Below are 19,346 nucleotides of genomic sequence, written 5' to 3'. Positions count from 1 at the left end.
TCTGTGATAAAATGGGAAGTATGCCTAAAGCACTCATGCCGCATACCCAAGTACAGTGGTTATCTTGAGGGAAATCACTTGTGTGACTGAGTTGCAAGCTAAACTAACTGCTTTTTTTCATAGAACATCATTTTTACTTGAAAGAATGACTAACAAACACACAATGGTTATTCAGATTTGGATGCTTGGCAGACACATTCTGAAAAATGAGCAAAGTGTCTGTGCCATTGTAAGAAAAGCACCTGACACTGTTGTCGTTGATAAAATTTGAGCTATCAAGAGAAAATTAGTTGTTTGGAAAACTTGTATCTACCACCATGAGGTTGATGGCTTCCCAATACTTAAAAGCTTTTCTGATAAGATTGGTGGTAATGTTAACAAACTTAATTTTTAAAAATAGTAAATAATGAAATATGTCAACACTTTAAAGATCTGCACAACACAGGGAGCCGACATTTCCCAAATGAACCAACGTATGTTACAAAATCATGCATGGGTAAAAGATGCATTTAAAGACCAGTGGGTTTTAAAGTAACAGAGTACAAAAACTTCATTGATGTTCAGGTTCCAGATTATATATTGCAGTTAACCTTTGAGAAACTATTACTTGTCAAATTTTGATATAGTATCAGAGAATAGCTACAATTATGTGGAAAAGCTATTAAAACATCCTGCCTCTTTCCAACTTTGAATCTGTGTGAAGATGGATGTTTTTCACGTACTTCCACCAAATCAACATATCACACAGATTGAATGCAGTAACACCTATGAGAATACAGCTGTCTTTTATTAAACCAGGCATTTAAGAGATTTGCAAAAATGCAAAATATTGCCTATCTTCAAATTCTTTTGTTTTGGAAAATATGCTTATATTTTAAAAGTATGTTACCATGTAAATCACTACTATCTAATCATATATTTTATTTTAAATGCATTAATAACAAAATTTTTCTTAGCTTTAGTTTTTAATATAATAAATATTGATAAACATAAGCATAATTTTTTTGGGACTCTTAATTTTTAGAAATCTCACAGAATCCTGAGACCTAAGAGTTTGATGATCTCTAAAATTTATTCCAGTGAACTATTTTTAGAACTTGCAACCATTCTAATGGTTCCTATAAGATTTCTTAGTCAATCTCTTCTGCATACTTGTCAATGATCCTTCTAAATAGTGGTCCCCAATACTGAAATCATATTGAAGATGTAGGTTGAACAGCATTGAGTAAATGAATAGGCTACTATGAGTAGGCTTTAATAAAAATCTTTGGAGATCTTTAAGAATAGGAGAAATTCATCTTTCTTTGAGGAAATAGGTTTTTGTTCCTGGAAAGCAAAGTGCTGGACTGGGTAGTATCTTAAGTTATCTTTCTGGACACCTTAGAAATACTCTTACTTTTATCCTAGGAGATACAAATATCAATAACTAAACCCTAATTTTTCCATTCACTATTGTGATGTCTTTAATTATTAGGAATTGCATTTTTAACAAATTAGGCATTTGCTTGGTGTCAGTTCCTTTCATATTTCAAAATTCTACATAAATTAATTCAACCACCCATTTGGTTCTTGAACCTTTTTGCTAAAGCAAATTTTTTAAAAAGGGATGGGGCTAAAAAAAAAAAAAAAAATGGGTGTGGCTTGGAGACAGCTTTAAGCAGGATTTAAAAATTTAGCTTAAAAGCTTTTAAAGTCTAATTATACAGGGAGGTGGCAGTGTTTTTATTTGCTATTTACCTTTGATCTAGTAGCTATTTTTGGAGAGTGGGACATGCTTTTGTGAAAATATTTATGGTTTCTTCATTTGATGTCAAGATAGTTGTTTGAAGTTGCCTTATAATTCAGAGGTTTTTCTCTTTGTAACTAATATTAGTATTTGGCTTTTGCTGCTAGAGTAATAGCAAGTCAGTCAGGATCTGGGTGACTACTTTGAATGTATAAGTGATATACTGAATTTTAGAAATAGCTTTATTGTTTTGGGACAAATTAGACATGTTAAGTATTTAAAAATCTCAATAACACCAACTCATAAGGATAAGAAAGTAAAAATAAGCCTTTATCTCACTCAACATTAACATTTTTGTTACATTGTATTTTACTTTGTGAAATGGTTTTGTGTGTATACACGTGATTTTCTGTAAATTGATTGATTGGTTCTTATTATATATGTTGCTTTTTTATTCAACAATATACTTATTGACATAAAATTATGGGCACAATATATTTTTGGAAGTAGCATAGCAAACTTAAAGGAGATTGACATTAAAAATTTTAACGCTTATTGTCAGATTACCATTCAGTAAAGTTGTACCCAATTTATAATCTCATCAATAGTACATAAAAGTGTTTATTTTTCCACACATTCACCAATACTAGTTTCTGACCAGTTTACAAAATGTTTTGCCAATATTGTAGGTGAAAATATTTTATTTATGTTCCTTTGATTATTAGGGAGACTGTACATATTTTATATTATTGAACATTTGTATTTCTTCATTTGTGCATTTCCTCTTTATATTCTTTGTGCATTTTTGTGTTGAAGTGATTTTAGCAATGCACTTTTTATTTAGTAAACTAAGGATGTGCAGAAGTTTGACTGCCAAATAATCGGACGCATGTCACAACCATGGTCAGGTGTAGTAGTCTGTGGCCCACATTGGATTATTGATTGAAAAATCCTTGAGAGGAAAGGCAATGGCTATTTATTTGTTTTTTAATTTTTAAATTGAGTTATATTTGACATATAACGTTGTGTTAGTTTTAGTTGTACAAAATGATTTTAAGAAAAATTTTGTGTTCAGATTTTCCAGTGCAGCCTCTAACTACTTGCTGAATGGATGAGTGAGCAGCAGGATGGAATGACTATGGTGCCTGGGTGTTCGGAGGGTTCGTTTTCCTAAGCAGGTTGTGATTTTCTAGAGTAGACCATGATTTGCTTTGGCATTTTCTTCTCTGTCTTCTTACTTTTGTGCTGCCCTTAGGACCAAAGTGGTCACTTTTATTTTAGAAATGCCTTCTTCAGCCTAAACTTCTTTAGTTCTCAGAGAAGTAGGTTATTCCAAGTTGTGTGTGAATTTTTGTGAGACGGTTTTTAACTCTTTGGCTTGTTTACTCCTAAATTCTCTATAGGAGGAAGTATGTATAAATTTCTTTTTGTTCTAATAATGAACTCTGTGATTCTAGAAGCTTATACTTTATTTTTATTATTTTATTTTTATTTATTTTTTAAATATATCTTTATTGATTTCAGAGAGAGGGAGGGAGAGAGAGAGAGAGATAGAAACATCAGTGATGAGAGTCACTGATTGGCTGCCTCCTGCGCACCCCTGACTGGGGATCGAGCCCACAACCCGGGCATGTGCCCTGACCGGGAATCAAACCACGATCTTCTGGATCCTAGGTCGATGCTCAACTGCTGAGCCACTCCTGGCTGGGCTAGAAGCTTATACTTTTTAAATTTTTTGCTACAAAATTCACCAATAGTGTATATCAGTTGATAATGAGATTCAGAGTTGCTTTTAACATATGTAGCAAGACTGCATTTATATGACAAATGAGATTTATTGACTTCACATTAATGCATATTAAAATATTATTTGCCCTGAATGTCTGGAATTTGACTTGTTCCAAATTTAAAATATTCCCAGAGTTAGAGATATTAACTCTTAAAGAGTCCAGTGATTAAAAAAATGAGCTATACATTAGCCACAGTATTTTCTGGTTGCATTTTATTTTATCCCCCAACATTTAAGTGCAAATGAAAGAATGAGATGTATTGTGTATGCTGCATAATTCCAACTCATGGTTTAAAAAAATATTTACTAGAAGGACAAGATGTGATTATTTAAAAAATGTGCAAGTACTTAAAAACCCTTTTGGATTCTTCCAGACTTTAGGCTTTGGATATACAACATTTTGCAATACATTTATTTTGTGGATAACCTCAAAGCTATAATTTATAATTCAGGATAGGATAAAATATGAGAATAGCTTATAACAGAACCAGTATTCTTTGCTGGCTTTGAATAGTACATAGAATGTGTCCACATAGGTTGTGTGATGTCCCAGATAAAATTGCTCTCCTGATTCCTAGGACATCAGAAAGCCATGAGGAGGAGACAGGTGTAATACCAAAAATAAATGAGAGCGCTACCTCCCCCTGGCCAGACTCTCCTGTACTTCCTGCATCTGTGGAAGTAGGCATTACAGAGTTGCTAGTAACTGGATTGGGGAAGGCCCAGGCACCATTCCCTACCAAGAGAAGGAAGTCTGGTAAAGACACCTAATGGGTATATGAGCCATTGATACTTAAAGCTGTCCAAATGCCTGAGACAGATTCATTATCTGTCAATCCTGACTTTAAAATACAATAAATTATCTGGGTCACTTATGCAAACGGCATATTATAGGAGCTGGGGAAGGTCTGAGTTAGATATTTATTTCATATCTCAACTTAATTCAGGTGCTGATACCTAATTTATTATGGCCATTTGTGCTTTAAGTGCAACACTATGGGCAGTGATTCCTATAAATGATGTTGATCAAGATTCTTTTTTTTCCAGAATGAATTTTATTTAAATCTAGTTAGCTAACTAGGTTAACTAACCTAGATGTTTACTGGCCATATTTTTTTAAAATGGGGATTGAATCAAACCAATCCCTAGAGCCTAAGCAAGTTTCTGGCCTAAATTAGGAACCTAAGCTCCATTATTATTTTCAGTTGAACACTACTTATAGCCATCCTCACATTTGGGAAAGAATACGGCCTTTGCAACAAAGTTTCTTTGTTTTCATGGAACTAAAAATGTGCTGTATTTAGACCAAACAATAAAAATAAACTACCAAACTACCTTCTAATGCATGGGGGTTCTGGAGAGAGGAAACCATAGATATTTAGAGGCATAAAGTGACTCATTGTGCTAGTTAAACTTTTTACAAGGCTAGCTCTGTGTGTTTGAATTGCATCTGTTACCTCTTCGGCCAGAACTAAAGTGTGTGCAAGCAAAAGAATTTTGGATTGAATTGTGACTCATACAGAATGCATTGTGCATAACCTGAGTCTAAATGGGTTCCACACTTTGGGTAGAACAAAAACTGCATCCTTTCATGTTTATTCCACCTATAAGGTATTCCTGTTGAACACATCCAAGATATTTTCTGAGAAGCTAATTCATTTTAACTTGCAGACATAAATTAAATATGTTTTTCAAATATAACTTGTAAGCCTTTATTTCTTTTTTTAAAACTAATTTTCCTTTTGTATTTACTTACACTTTTAAACACCAACTTTATTACTGACATTAAAAAAAGTTATAATGGATGGAGATATTGTATTCTTAGCAGTAGAACAATGAAATAATTGTTTCTTTTGTTATTATCATCTTAGAAAAAGTTGTTATAGTAGAGGACAACTGTCTGAGTTAAAAGTAGTGTGACTTATAGTCAAATGAATACTTCTTTAATAAAGCATGTAAAAGCAATTTACTTAACCTTTTTTATTTCATTTTCTGTCTAAATTTTCAGGTCACTTTCATGAATTCAAAGGCAATTTACCAGTGATTTCTGGGTGCTGGGGCTGATTTTTTTTTGCGTATTTGTAAGTATTGGTTTATTTAATACTCTTCTCATTGTGTAATGAAAGTTATAGTTTGTAAACAAGTTCTTAACCCCTTTTGTGTGTGAATTTTTATTGTTTTTTTTGTAAAAATTAGAATTTTTATTGGTGTTTTTAAAGTGTTTTTTATTTTTTTGTGTTTTCTTAGGAGTAGAGAAAAACTATTAGGGCCCATTACAATATACTAAAAGAATAAATATCTTACTTTTTGAAGATGGGGCTCAATTATAGGAATGAATTACCTTAAAGGGGCTTGTTTTTATATACATGAATAATTTACCCTGGTAAATTCTTAGTCTTCTGGTTGTCTGGACTTGAAAAGTGCTGTGTGCCCATGCTCACAGAAGAGGTGAGATAATACAGAGTTCAAAGAACTGTCAGTACAGGAGGAGATTATGTACTAAGGAACCAAAGACCCATTTAGTGAATGTATAGTGTATATTAAGTTGGGGGTATGCCTGCTTTCTTCACCATCCTCCAAAACAATATTATATTTTAAATGGTATTTTGGAGAACAAAGATACTTTTTTCTCAGGAAAAAAGTTAAGTTCCAAGAAAAAAATTGAATGAACCTTAATGATCAATTAAAATACTTTAAATTGATATATACTTACTAATATAGAAGTACTTTAGAGTATGTGGCAGATATTAAAAATGTCTGTTAAACAATTGACTGTATTTAAGTAGAACCTAAAATACATTTATATGTGTGCCATGTTGTAAACCATTGGCATCTCAAGGGCTGTTTTACATTTGATAAAAGCAAAGATATACAAACTTTTCCTCTGTTGGTGTTCTCCTGTAAGGAAGTTTTAGAGAATGTATTTCTAGGAAAGTAGTTTTTAAAAAGTAACATTATACATTAGAGTTTAAGTTATTCAGTATTTAAGCAAAGAGCAGCCAAAATTTATTTAAAACCAGCTTTACCTTTCTTTTAGTAGTAGCATTGACTGGGGCTGGCATTTAGAATGAACTTTAAAAAATAGACACAAATGTTTAATATAGTTTAATACATTTCATGTATTTTTAATGTTTTAAGAATAAGATGCTATTTTTATGAAGCTATCAATTATTTCATTTTGAAGACTTAATTCTTATGTAAAACACAAAATATTAAACTACATGGTTCATCTGGATTAAATATAAGCTTTTAATTTGTGCAAGGCATCGTAGTGAGGATTAGGAAGCAAAGAAGATGGGGGTAGAGATGTAAAGTATTTCCGAAGGGCTCTTGAGGAACAGGATGATTCCCAGGGGCTGAGCTTATCCTACCAGAGATCTGAAAGAAGGGAAGTAATTCTGAGCTATTCTAATCTGACCTTAGTTACTTTTCTCTCTTCTTTTACTTCCTTTCTCTCTCATATCATTCAGTCATTCCCTTTAGTAAGTGCTTAAGATGACTAAATTTTAAAAATGGCAAGTACAAGATAATTACTGGCATTTCAACCAAGATAGCCTTTACCAAAATGTAATTTATATTCGTCATCACCTAAAGGCTCTGTTTCCTGAACTCTTTGCCTCTCCCTCCCCCATCCTACATAGACTAACTTTGAGTGGAGGTGATCCAAATGACCGAGATTTTTCTTGTGATCTTACAAAGAGATGCTGAGAATAGTAGAAGGGGCACTGTGGGTATAGTTTTCATACAGTTGTTTTTGGAGTTCAATTTCAGATTCTTGTCTTGATCACTTAGGCAAAAGTAATGCTAATCATACAGGCCCAAAGTAATTGTTTTCCAGTCTTGAGAATTTCCGTATGCTAGTTTAGGGCATGGACTCTTTTGTTCCTTTGGCCAGTGGTCTCAGGCTTTGTTAGAGCCATCTTCTGACTGTGGGACCTTCTTATTAAAGAAACGGAGCAGGATACTATGACTAAGATAAGTCGGATAAAATTAACATGGCATCCAGAATGCTTGAGTTCCCATTTCTTTCAATTATTGTGGAAATTGTCTACCACTTACACTGAATGATGAGGCAGCTACAACAATAAAAATATTTCTCTAGTTTGGCTTAAGAACAAGCAAATGGCATCAGTGACAATGGCTTCTTTTAGGAACTTTAATTTCCGTGTCCTGGAACTGCTTATTTGCTACATGATCTAAGGCAGAAAGTTATACCTCATGGCCATGGGAAGGTTTCTTAGTAAGGTGTGCAGAAGCTGGCCTGTGAGATAAGGAAGGTGGGATATTGTTTTGCACCATCCATAATGAATGGGCCACACCAAGGGTGTGTGAGAACTGATTGGAATCTTACCTGCTCACGTCTACTGCCTAGGTCACAAGAGGAAAACACTCTGAGGGAAAATGGTTATCTTCTCAGAAGCTGAAAGCGTCTTAGCATAGGGGATATTTTTTTTTCTCTTTAAAAACTAAAACTATCTTTTTCTTTTCCCAAAGTAGGCATTGTGTAATAAGACCTTGTTTTCCATGTTAATATCCCACATTTAGTTTTTTATCTCTAATTAAAAAATAATTATGGAATCCTGACCATTCTATTTACCAGGGCAATAAATGATTGGTTAAAAACAAAACAAAACAGAAATAGGTCCTTAGATAACCTGCTTTTTCAGGTTATCCAAGACTTTTTTTTTTTTAACCCTTACCCAAAGAGAATTTTTCCATTGCTTTTCAGAGAGTGTAAGGGAAAGAGAGAGAGAGAGAGAGAGAGACACATCAATTAGTTGTCTCCCACATGCACCTGACCAGGGCTGGGGATTGAGCCTGCAACCCGAGGTACATGCCCTTGGTTGTAATCGAACCCAGGACACTTCAGTTGAAGTGCCTGTGCTCTAATCACTGAGCAAAACCTGCTAGGGCCTTTTTAGTAATTTGAAAATGAATTCCTTTTTATAAAATTCTATCACTGTTCATGGTCTCTGATAGCAATCTTTTCCCCAAAAAGGGTACCAAACGTGACTGTTGCTTAGCCCGCGCTTGAGGCAACAATGATGACATATCTTAATTTGGTGTAACGCTTGGTTTTGAAGACATTAAATTGACTTAGTTTTGTAAAAACTCGGAGGTGAATAGGAATTATTCTCATTTTTGCAGAGTAGCAGGACTTAACCTTTTAGTGCTCTTTCTGTAATACCAAGCTGTCCTTTCTCAGAGAGTATTTTAGCTCTTTCTTTTGTCATTTTTGATCACTACCTCAGCCTCCACTTGATTGCCACACAATTCTGGAAAGTTGAGGAGGAGTAAGCCGAGGAGGAGACTGTGGAGAGCCTTTGCCACTTTGTTTTCCTCTGTTCCTGGGTCGTTGCCCCTCTCTGGCATTGGCCTACCCCCTCCTCCAGAACTGCCACAGGCCATGCTTCAGCTGAAATGTTTGAATTGCATAAATTTTTAGGAAACCAGCAAAGAAAAAATCACAAATTCATCTTTTTGTGGTATATTGAAATGGAAAGAAATCTATTTCAAACTGAGAATAGCCCAGTCCAAAGCTCCCTCAGTGAAAACATCTGTGATTTTAAGGACAAGTAAGTGCATTATCTTTAAAAAATATTATTCCAGGCTAATCTTGACATAGAGCAGGTAAATAAAAAAGATGAGCTGTGAAAATCCACAAATAAGGCTTGAATGCCATTTTCCATGACAACGGGAGCTGCCCCACGAAAGCATTAATGCTGGGAATGTAAGGAATTTAAAATTGTGCCTTCTCAGTTTTACAGTTGTGTGCTCATGTTAATTAGAGATATACTGACATTTGAAGTATCTACACTGATACACACAGCTACTATACATTTGTGAACTGTGGCTAGAAATCTATTTTAATTGAAAGCAGTCTGCTAATCTGAATGTGTATGTCCATTACATTCTAAGCTTCTTAAAGTTTTATATACTAGTGCCCTTAGACGCTTGTTCACTCTGCTCGCTTCATTTTCTATGTCTGATTTATACCTGAAAGGGTAGCCTGGCCTATTTTTAATCTCTTAGTTGTGTTTTAGAGCAATATGGATGGAATTTTTGAGAAAAAAATATTTTTTAATAGCATCCTTTATTTGCTGTAGTTTGAATCTTTCTTCCCTCTCTCTGACTTTCTAAATTGTTGGTTTTCCTTGCAAACCTTTAAGATGGCCTGCCACAGAAGTAAGTAGGATTTAGGTTTATGGAATTTGCTTCACCGGCTATATTTAAGCACTAAAAAGCTCCTCTTCACAGTCACTCTATGGTTTTAGCTAGAAAAGCCTGTATTAGAGACCTTGATGGGATGAACAGAAGAGGCATTCTGATTTTCCTAGTATAACTGAATCTCATCCTTCTCTTTTGATGTCAAGCCATGTATCTTAATTTTTGATTTGCAGATATCTTCACAGTAGCTTGATGATTTCTTGAGGTCATCTTTAACCCTAGAGGTTTTGCTTTGTCTGTCTTATGCTTTAAAGGAAGACTTGACATCTCTTTTTTACAAGTGTGTATTTATTTCATAAGAATCTGCCTGTCAGGATTTAACCTAATTGTTTTCTGCTTGTTGTCTAATGAAACTCCCACACTTAATTTTTGGACCAATCCCCGAATATTACACAAGACCAGTTAGAATGAAGCTCCCTTTTTGTTGCCCCAGAACAAACTGCTCTAAAAAGTTTGTAATACTCTGTACTTGTTTCATTAAACCATTTTACTGGCACCATTAAACCACTGAAACCTGGGACCATTAAAACTTACTCAGTACTGTTATTATTATTAAGGCTTATTTTTACCCTTTATTACTTTTTTCACTGTACTAAGTTCCCCTGTTCTTATTCTTTCATGTTGCTTACTACATATTGTGCCATCACAGCAAATTTTGGTAATTTTAATTTAATTGCTCAATTATCAGTGATAGTCATGAAGCACTTGAAACATGCGCAGTGGCAGACTTAAAAATTTCAAAATAAGTTGGTGTGTCATAATCTTAAATGTGAAATGTGCCAATATCTGTAGGCATAAAAATACACCGCCTGAGTTAGGCATTTCAGGGGAGGCAAAAACCTACTCTTAAAATCAGGGCTTTTGTCTGGTGCTGAAGTGTGTCATCTTTGCTAATTTCAAACATGTCTAAATTTGATCCTGGTTTACTTTTCAACTCCAAAAATTTGATTTGGTTGTGATTATAAAGGAAAAGGAAAGTAAAATTGTATTGATTCTATTCAAATGTTTTACCGGAACCTCACAGTCACAACATTCGCTGTAAAGTGGAATTTGGTGTGAGGTGGATCCATGCTGGATGTCAATCAAGGAGGCTGACTTATTAAAGAAGCAGAATGACCTCCGTATGTTTCTTTCCTCATGAGGCAACCCTCTGATCAGAGGACAGTGTCACAGTGAAGGTAGTATGTTGACGATTTATTTATATAGAAAAAACCCATGAGAACAATGACACTTGGGAACTTATTTTGAATCCTACACAGTAATATTCTCAGATGCCTTTAAGACAACTTACACATTATGGCAAAATAATTACTGTAGCTCTTTGGCAACTAGGGGAATTATCATTAAATTTTGCATTAGTATTCAGTTAGGGTTTTCTCAAAACTAATATAGTGCCAACAGCTCTTTTTTAGATGCTATTATGGTTCTTTTACATTTTTATAGTATTGTAGTAAAGCTGACTTTACTGGCTACATTTTGAAGGTGGAATAGAGCAATACAAGACTCAACATTAAAGTGATTCAGTGCCCTTTGGAGAAAAATTCTTCCTAACTTGAGATGGGAAACAATGTGGGGCTTGGGGGCAGTTTGCTAAGAGCCCCTAATAAATTTGAATATTCCTCCCAAAAGCTGCTCTCTCAACCTGCTTTAACCAAGAAGATAGGCTTAGTCATCTTCCAGTATTCTTACATAACTTTTCATTAATATTTAAAGGTATTAAATGTATACAGAGAAGATGAAATAAAGCCATAATTTGAACTGGGTGGTGATCTTAAATATAAGGAAGTGAGGGTCAATAAATGCAATAATTATGTACAGCTAGCTATTATTTTATAATGTAATGATCTATAAGATGTGAAATATAGTCTATCTATAATTCAGTAAGATGCAAAGTCATTGATTTACTCAAGCATTTAGATAGAAATATTTTAGTAACTATTCAGTTTATAAAGATGGTTTGAGTACTCAACAAATTCTAGTTCATTTTGTTGTATGCTTGTCTACACACATGACTCTCCCCCTCTCCCTTCCTCTCCCCTGCCCCTCCCCCTCTCATTCAGACACAGTCTGTTGTCTGTCTGACTTCAGAACATATCTCTTCCCACTCTAGAACATCAGCCAGGGTCTCACTTCATTTAGAATATTCTTGATTATAAACTTACCTGATAAAATTTCCATAAATTTAGCTGTGTCACAGCACCTCACATCTGTTTTCATCTTAGTCTGAGAACTCTTATATCTTACTTTGAGACTACAGAAAAAGGCCTGTCCTGGCTTTTTTTCCACCCTGTTGGATTATTACAACCATTTTATGCCAGTGGTCCTCTCCAGAAATACAGATTTCATATTCTAGGTTTTTGAGTTTGTGTTCTTTCTGCAGAAAGAGAATGCATTTCTCTCCTCTGAGATTATCTTTTCATTTAGGTCCTTGTGCTGCTGAATTGACTTTCAGTAATAGGCAGAGTGATTGTTGCATGCCCTGCTGAGTTTTTCCCCCAGAGGAGGTGTGTGTCACTCGTATTTAGAGAGAGCCTGTGGGAGGAGCTGGGCTCAAACCAAGGAGCTCTTATCCTGGCAAGTGCCAGGCACTGGGGCTTGGTTTGCTCATTAAGCAGAGAGCTACTTCCCCTTACCTCATTTTTTGCTGCTTGAATTTTTCTTTGTTATTAATAAATATTATTGTCAAGAAGCTTTTTTGTTTTAATATTTGTTTTTCCATAACACCAGTGATCATTTTAATTTTCTTTTATTTCTGGCCCCATCTTTAAAAGAAGCCTTATTGTGTCTTTCTATTCTATTTCCCAGGGAGGGTGGCAATGGAAGCATGTTGAGAGTAAATGCAAGGCTTGCCTAATCTGGTAATGCAGAAAGGAGTCATTGTATCTAGGCTCGCAGCAATGCTACTAGCCTTCAAAGCACACATTTTAAGGCTGTATAGATGTGGTTAGGTCAAACAGGAAGTGTGTGTCTCCCAGATATATGGAGTAGATACTATTTAAATCTTAATGTCAACTTAAAGTGCCCTATTTCAACTCCCAAGAGGGTACAAGAAACAGATTTCTGTGATGTGAAGAAATAACCATCTTTACTGGACCAAATTGTCAATCTTGGAAGCAGTGGTCATATGGAATTTATCATTTGAAGCAGTCTAGCATACTTGGAACTTAGTCTCTTAGTGAGGAGAGAGCTGACCCAATAGCATCTTTATGCTGGGTGGTGTAATCAGTGGTCAATCTACCTTCCAACTGCCCTCTGAAAGCTATTTAAAGATGAGATTATCTGTTTTCCCAGTTATGGCAAATCCTTTTTTGGGTAGCAAATATTTTCTTCCCAGGAGAGCGCTTAGTATCTGTTGGAAATTAATTCAGCTCTACAGATACATACCGAGTACTGACTATATTCAAAGCAGAGCATTAGATGTTGCATTGGAAACAAAGGCACATGTATAGAGTTCCTGCCATTAAGAACCTTAGAATCTAGGCATAATTTTTAAGCCTTATTCCTGTTTGTGTCCCTAGTGTCTAACTCAGCACATGACTCAGAGGAGGGATTAGGACATATAATTAAGTTGCATTGATTATTGTGGAGGAGAGATGTAATTCTCCATGCAGAATATGTTAAGTGCCTTTAATAAAGTAAAAAATAGCATACTGGGGGTTTGAAAGAATTTAAGATGTATCCCTTTAAGAAGCAGGAACTAACGAAGCAGACTTTTTGATGTTCTTTGAAAGTTGAGTAGAATTTTGTCAGTGGAGCGGATGAAGGGATGAAGACAGAGGAGTGTCCTGGCATCAAGGGGAGTAGCAGGAGCATGGTTAGGGAACAGATACGTGGAAGCTGGGAATTATAGGTAGCAACAAAAATCTAGTTTGAGGTATAGGGTATGTATAAGCTAGAATATTTTGTGTCGTCATATGATTATGGCCTGTAAGGCTACGTTAAGGGGCCATCATAACCAAATAGTTCAGTGGTTAAGGCAAGAGATTTGCTTTTGAAAAATTAGTTCAGCCAGCAGAGTTGATTAGTAGGGGGGAAAAAGACCTGAACTAGAGAAACAGCTCCTGAGGGCTATTGCACTAGTTCAGGCAGGAGGTAAAAGGTTTAAATAAGGGTGGTATTTTGGGAACCAAAAGTTAGAACAGAAAGAAGAGACTTTGCCAATATCAGGCTATATGTGGTGAGGTACATGAGGGAAAGAAAGGAGTCAAAATGACTCCTATTGCCTTTTCTTGTTCCTGATGTTCATCATAGCGCTGAGTTTTAGAAAAGGCAGAAGGAAATGATCATACTAATTATTTTTCATCAATATTCACATCCCTTGCCATCTCATTGCTTAGATCCCCAATGAAAATTAAGGATATTTTTTCTTCTCTTGGAGGACTAGGAGAAAGATGTGTTTTTAAAGGAGTGAGAATATACTTAAAGATAAAATTACTTTGAGGATTTAGAGGCATAACATAAACACAAAAGATACTAACGCTAGGAGTTATGGTACACAGACAAGGCCTTGTTGATTTAAGAGATACAAGGTGAAACTTGGCTACCGTGACTGAGAAAAGTGAAGATACTTGAAAGTATGGCTTTTCTATCAATTGGCTTTCACATAGGGATTAGTATATGACATCTGTGAGGAATAAAATAGGTGTGCACAGAGTTTGGTTACTTTAAAACTCTCTCAGATAAAGTGATGACTACAACTGCCTGGTTATATTGCTATAGTCTGTCCTTCTCTGTAGAAGATATAGTTGCAGCAAAAGTATACTTAGGATATAGGCCCTCTTACTTGTCTCTTTCAAGGGAAGAGGAAATAGTGCAGGAAAATACATTCATGAATAAGAAAAGACTTACTGAAATAAAAGTTAAAAAATAGACTTTTTCAAGAAAATGGGATAAAGTCAAGTTGATTTTGTAAAGGATCCTTGTCATTCTCATTACTTTATCATTCAGACTAACATTCATTTATTCACTCAATAAGAATATGAATTCAGGACTCCTCTGGACATGAGATAGAATTTAAAATGGGAAAAAAGAGTTAGTCCTCAGGAATTTATAATTTATTTGTGGGAGGAGGTGAAACACACTTATATAAAAGGATGTACAAAAAGGTGACTTAACAATTCCTTCCTGGGAAATGCTTCGGTGGAAGGAACATTGTCATTTTTCCTTCTTAGAGAGCTAGAGTGGCTTGTCATCTTCACCCTCCACTCAACTGCATGCTCCGTAGCCTCCTGACACACTGAGCCCCTTGACATTACTTCAGCAAGTAACCTGTGCATGACAAATGCTGGTCTCACTTGTGCCTAGCAAGTAGTGCTTATTATTATTATTAATTATTATTATTATTATTTTGGTTAATCCTCACTTGAGGATATTTATTTTTTTCCATTGCTTTTTTTTTCCCCTCAGAGAGAGTGGAAAGGAGGAAGGGAGGGGGGGAGAGAGAGAGAGAAACATCAATGTGAGAGAGCTACTTCGACTGGTTGCCTACCCTACATGCCCCAACTTGGGGCAGGGAGCCAACCTGCAACCCAGGTATGTGCCCTTGACTGGGAATCGATCCTGTGATCCTTCGGTCTGGTGGCTGATGCTCTAATCACTGAACCATGCTGGCTAGGGCACAAGTAGTGCATATTATATAGTCCATAAGAGATTCCAGTAAAGAGCTTTTTGAATGAATTACAGAAACTCTATCTTTCATACATTCTATCAGTTAAGATGTTTTAAGTTAAAAATAAAATATCATTATTATTAAATAAATATTAAAAAATTTAAATATCATTAGGAAAGGTAAAGTTATAACCTTTCATGCCTTAGGCTTTTAATATGCCTCTATATTTTAAAACCCTCCAAACAACTTTTGAGTGCCTTCTGTGAATCAGAATTATATTATATGCTTCATATTAATTTAAAAATACACCACATGTTCATGGACTTGAAGAACTGATATTGTTAAAATGTCAATACTACTAAATGAGACATATAGGTTCATTGTAATGTATATCAAGATTCCAATGGCATTTTTTACAGAAGTAGAAAAAACACTCCTGCCCAGCCGGGCGTGGCTCAGCGGTTGAGCATCGACCTAGGATCCAGGCGACTGGAGTTTGTTTCCCTGTCAGGGCACATGCCCGGGTTGCGGGCTAGGCAGCCGATCAGTGACTCTCTCATCACTGATGTTTCTCTCTCTCTCTCCCTCTCCTTTCCTCTCTCTGAAATCAATAAAGATATATTTAAAAGATAAAAAGAAAAAACACTCCTAAAGTTTCTATGGAACTACAAAAGACCCTGAATAGCCAAAGAAATCTTGAGAAAGAAGAACAAGGTAGGAGGCATCACACTCTTTGATCTTAAATGATACTAATCAAAACAGTATGATACTGGTAAAGAACAGACAAATAGACCAATGGAATAGAATTGAGAGCCTAGAATAAACCCGTCAACTAATACTTGACAAGGGAGCCAAGAATACACAAATGAGAAAAGACAGTCTCTTCAACAAATGGTTCTGGGATAATTGGATATTCACATGTAAAAGAATGAAACTGGACCTCTATCTTACACTACTCACAAAAATTAACTCAAAATAGATTAGAGACTTAAGTGTAATAAGAAAACATAGTAATAAAGCTCTTTGACATGGGTATTGGTAATAATTTTTTGGATATGATACCTAAGGCACAAGCAACAAAATAAAAAATAAACAAGTGGGACTACATCAAATTAAAAAATTTCTGTACAGCAAAGGAAACCATAAACAGAGTGAAAAGACAACCTATAGAATGAGAAAAAATATTTTCCAACCATATATCTCATAAGGGGTTAATATCCAAAATATATAAAGAATTCATACAACTCAAGAGCAGAAAACCAAATAACCCGGTTAAAAATGGGCAAAGGCCCTGAATAGACATTTTTTCCAAAGAAGATATATACAAAAGGCCAACAGGTACATGAAAAGATGCTCAACATGATTAACCATTAGGGGAATGCAAATTAAAACCACAATGAGATATCCTCTCATGACTGTTAGAATGTCATCATCCAAAAGACAAGAGAAAACAAATGCTGGTGTGGATGTGGAAAAAGGGGAATCCTTATTGGTGGGATTATAAAGTGGCACAGCTGTTACGGAAAACAGTATGGAGGATGCTCAAAAAATTAAAAAAAACACTATCATGTGATCCAGCAATTTCACTTCTGGGAACATATCCAGAGGAAATGAAAACACTAAATCGTAAAGATGTCTGCACCCTCATGATTATAGAAGCATGATTTACAATAGCCGAGACATGAAAATAACCTGTGTCCACTGACGATGAATGGATAAAGAGGTTGTGGTGTACACATTGGAAATTATTCAGCCTTAAAGGATGAGGAAACCCTACCATTTGCGACAACATGGATAGATCCTGAAGGCATTGTGGTAAGTAGAAATAAGTCCTAGAGAGAGTCAAATCCTGTATAATATCACTTATATGTGGAGTCGGAAGGAAGGAAGGAAGGAAGGAACCAAAAGAACTTCCATCCAAACACATAGATAAAGAGCTTAGATATGTGGCTACCAGTGGCAGAGGGTAGGGGAAAGAGGAATTGGAGGAAGGTGGTCAAAAGGTACAAATTTCCGGTTATAACAGAAATTTGTAGGGATGTGACGTACAACATGATGACTATGGTTTACACTGCTGTATAATATATAAAATAGCTGTTAAGAGAATAAATCCTAAGAGTTCTCATCACAAGGAGAATTTTTTCCTCTTCTTTATATTGTATCATCTATATGAGATGATAGATGTTGGCTGAACCTATTGTGATAATCATTTAACAGTAGAGGCATACCTCGTTTTATTGCACCTTATTTTATTGTGCATCACAGATGTTGCATTTTTTACTAATTGAAGGTAAGACATCACACCAACAAATGATTATGACTCACTTTATTGAAAGATTTTATTGTAGTGGTCTGGAACTGAACCTGCAATATCTCAGAGGCATGCCTGTATATGTAAATCAAACCATCATGCTGTATGCCTTAAACTTATACACTGACGTATATCAATTATTTCTCAATAAAATTGGAGAAAATATACTGTGTGTAATTGCCACCACTCCTGAGTACTGCTGTGTTACTACCTGTGATTTTAGACAAATCATGTAACCTTTTGGAGCCTTAGCTTCCTCATCTGTAAAATGTGAATATTACCTATTGCAATTTTTTTACCAGCTTTATTGAGTTATAACTGTCATACAATAACCAACATGTATTTAGAGTGTACAATTTGATAAATTTTGATACACCAGTGAAGCTATTTTCACAATCAGGTTAATTTACATATCCATCACCCCTAACAGTTTCTTAATGACCCTTCAGAGTCCCTTATTCCTGCCTTTCCTTGACCTTTCCTGGACTTCATCCCCAGGCAATTATTGATCTGCTGTCACTGTAGATTAGATTGCATGTAAAAAACTTTTTTGTAAGTGGAATCATACATTATGTACTGCTTTTTGGTCTAGTTTCTTTTACTCAGCATAATTATTTTGAGATTCACTCATGTTTTGCATGTCAATACCTTATTTTTTAAATTGCTGAGTAGTATTTCATTGTATGGATATACCACAATTTGATTATTTATTTAGGTTCTTTCTAGTTTTTGGTTATTACAAATGAAGCTACTTTGAACATTTGTCTTTGGGTAGACATATGCTTTTATTTCTCTTGGGTAAATGCCTAGGAGTGGAATGGCTGGGTTCCATAGGTATATGTTTAACTTTATAACAACTGCTAATTTTTTCCAAAGTGGTTGTACCTTTATATGTAGCAATGTGTGAGAGTTCCAGTTGCCCTACATTCTTAGTAACACTTGGAATCTTTAGTTTTCAGTTTTAGCCATTCAAGCATTTATAGTGGTATCTCATTGTGGTTTTAATTTATATTTTCCTAATGACTAATGATGTTGAGCATCTTTTCATGTGCTTATTTGTTCATCCATCTATCTAATTTGTTAAAGTGCCTTTTAAATTTTTTGCTGTTTTTTAAGATTGGGGTTATTTTTTTTTCTATTGAGTTGAAATAGTTTTTATATATTCTAAATACAAGTTATTTGTCAGAGATATGTTTTGCACATATTTACTACTAGTCTGTGGCTTAACTTTCAATTTTAAGTATCTTTTGAAGAGCAAAAGTTTTAAATCTTGATGAAGTCCAATTAATTGCTTTTGTTGTGTATTTCATGCTTTTTGTGTCACATTTAAGAAATCCTTGCAAAACCCAAGGTCACTAAAATTTTCTCTGATGCATTCTTTTAGAAGCTTTATAGTTTAATCTTTTAATTTAGGTCTATGATTAATTTTGAATTATTTTTTTTTGTAGTGGGTGAGATAAGGTTTAAGGTTTATATTTTTGCTTACAGTTGATTCAGTTGTTCCAGTATCATTGGCTGAAAAGATTATCCTTTCTCTATTAAATTGCCTTGGTGCTTTTGTTGAAAATCAATTGACCATATAATAATAGGTTTATTTCTAGAGTCTCTATTCTGTTTCATTGATCTGTTTTCTATTTTTTATGCCACTACCTTGATTACTGTAGCCTCATAGAATGAGTTAGGA

At 34.9% G+C, this 19,346-nt stretch overlaps 1 protein-coding gene across 23 annotated transcripts in view; it reads left to right on the top strand.

The window, feature by feature from the left end:
* Positions 1-19,346, top strand: part of SOX6 (SRY-box transcription factor 6) — a 514,047-nt gene that overhangs the window by 72,377 nt on the left and 422,324 nt on the right. For 12 of the 23 annotated variants that reach the window (XM_087821751.1, XM_016225189.2, XM_016225188.2 and 9 more), the window contains exon 2: positions 5,524-5,596. The exons of the other annotated variants lie outside the window; for them this stretch is intronic. The gene's annotated coding sequence lies outside the window, so the exon portion shown is untranslated. The remainder of the gene's footprint in view (positions 1-5,523; positions 5,597-19,346) is intronic. 23 annotated transcript variants of the gene reach the window in all.

This window comes from Miniopterus natalensis, chromosome 11, assembly GCF_054644295.1.
Source record: "Miniopterus natalensis isolate mMinNat1 chromosome 11, mMinNat1.hap1, whole genome shotgun sequence".
Lineage (NCBI taxonomy): Eukaryota > Metazoa > Chordata > Mammalia > Chiroptera > Miniopteridae > Miniopterus > Miniopterus natalensis.
The sequence above is the reverse complement of the archived record's forward strand: the minus strand, read 5'-3'. Positions and strand labels throughout refer to the sequence as shown.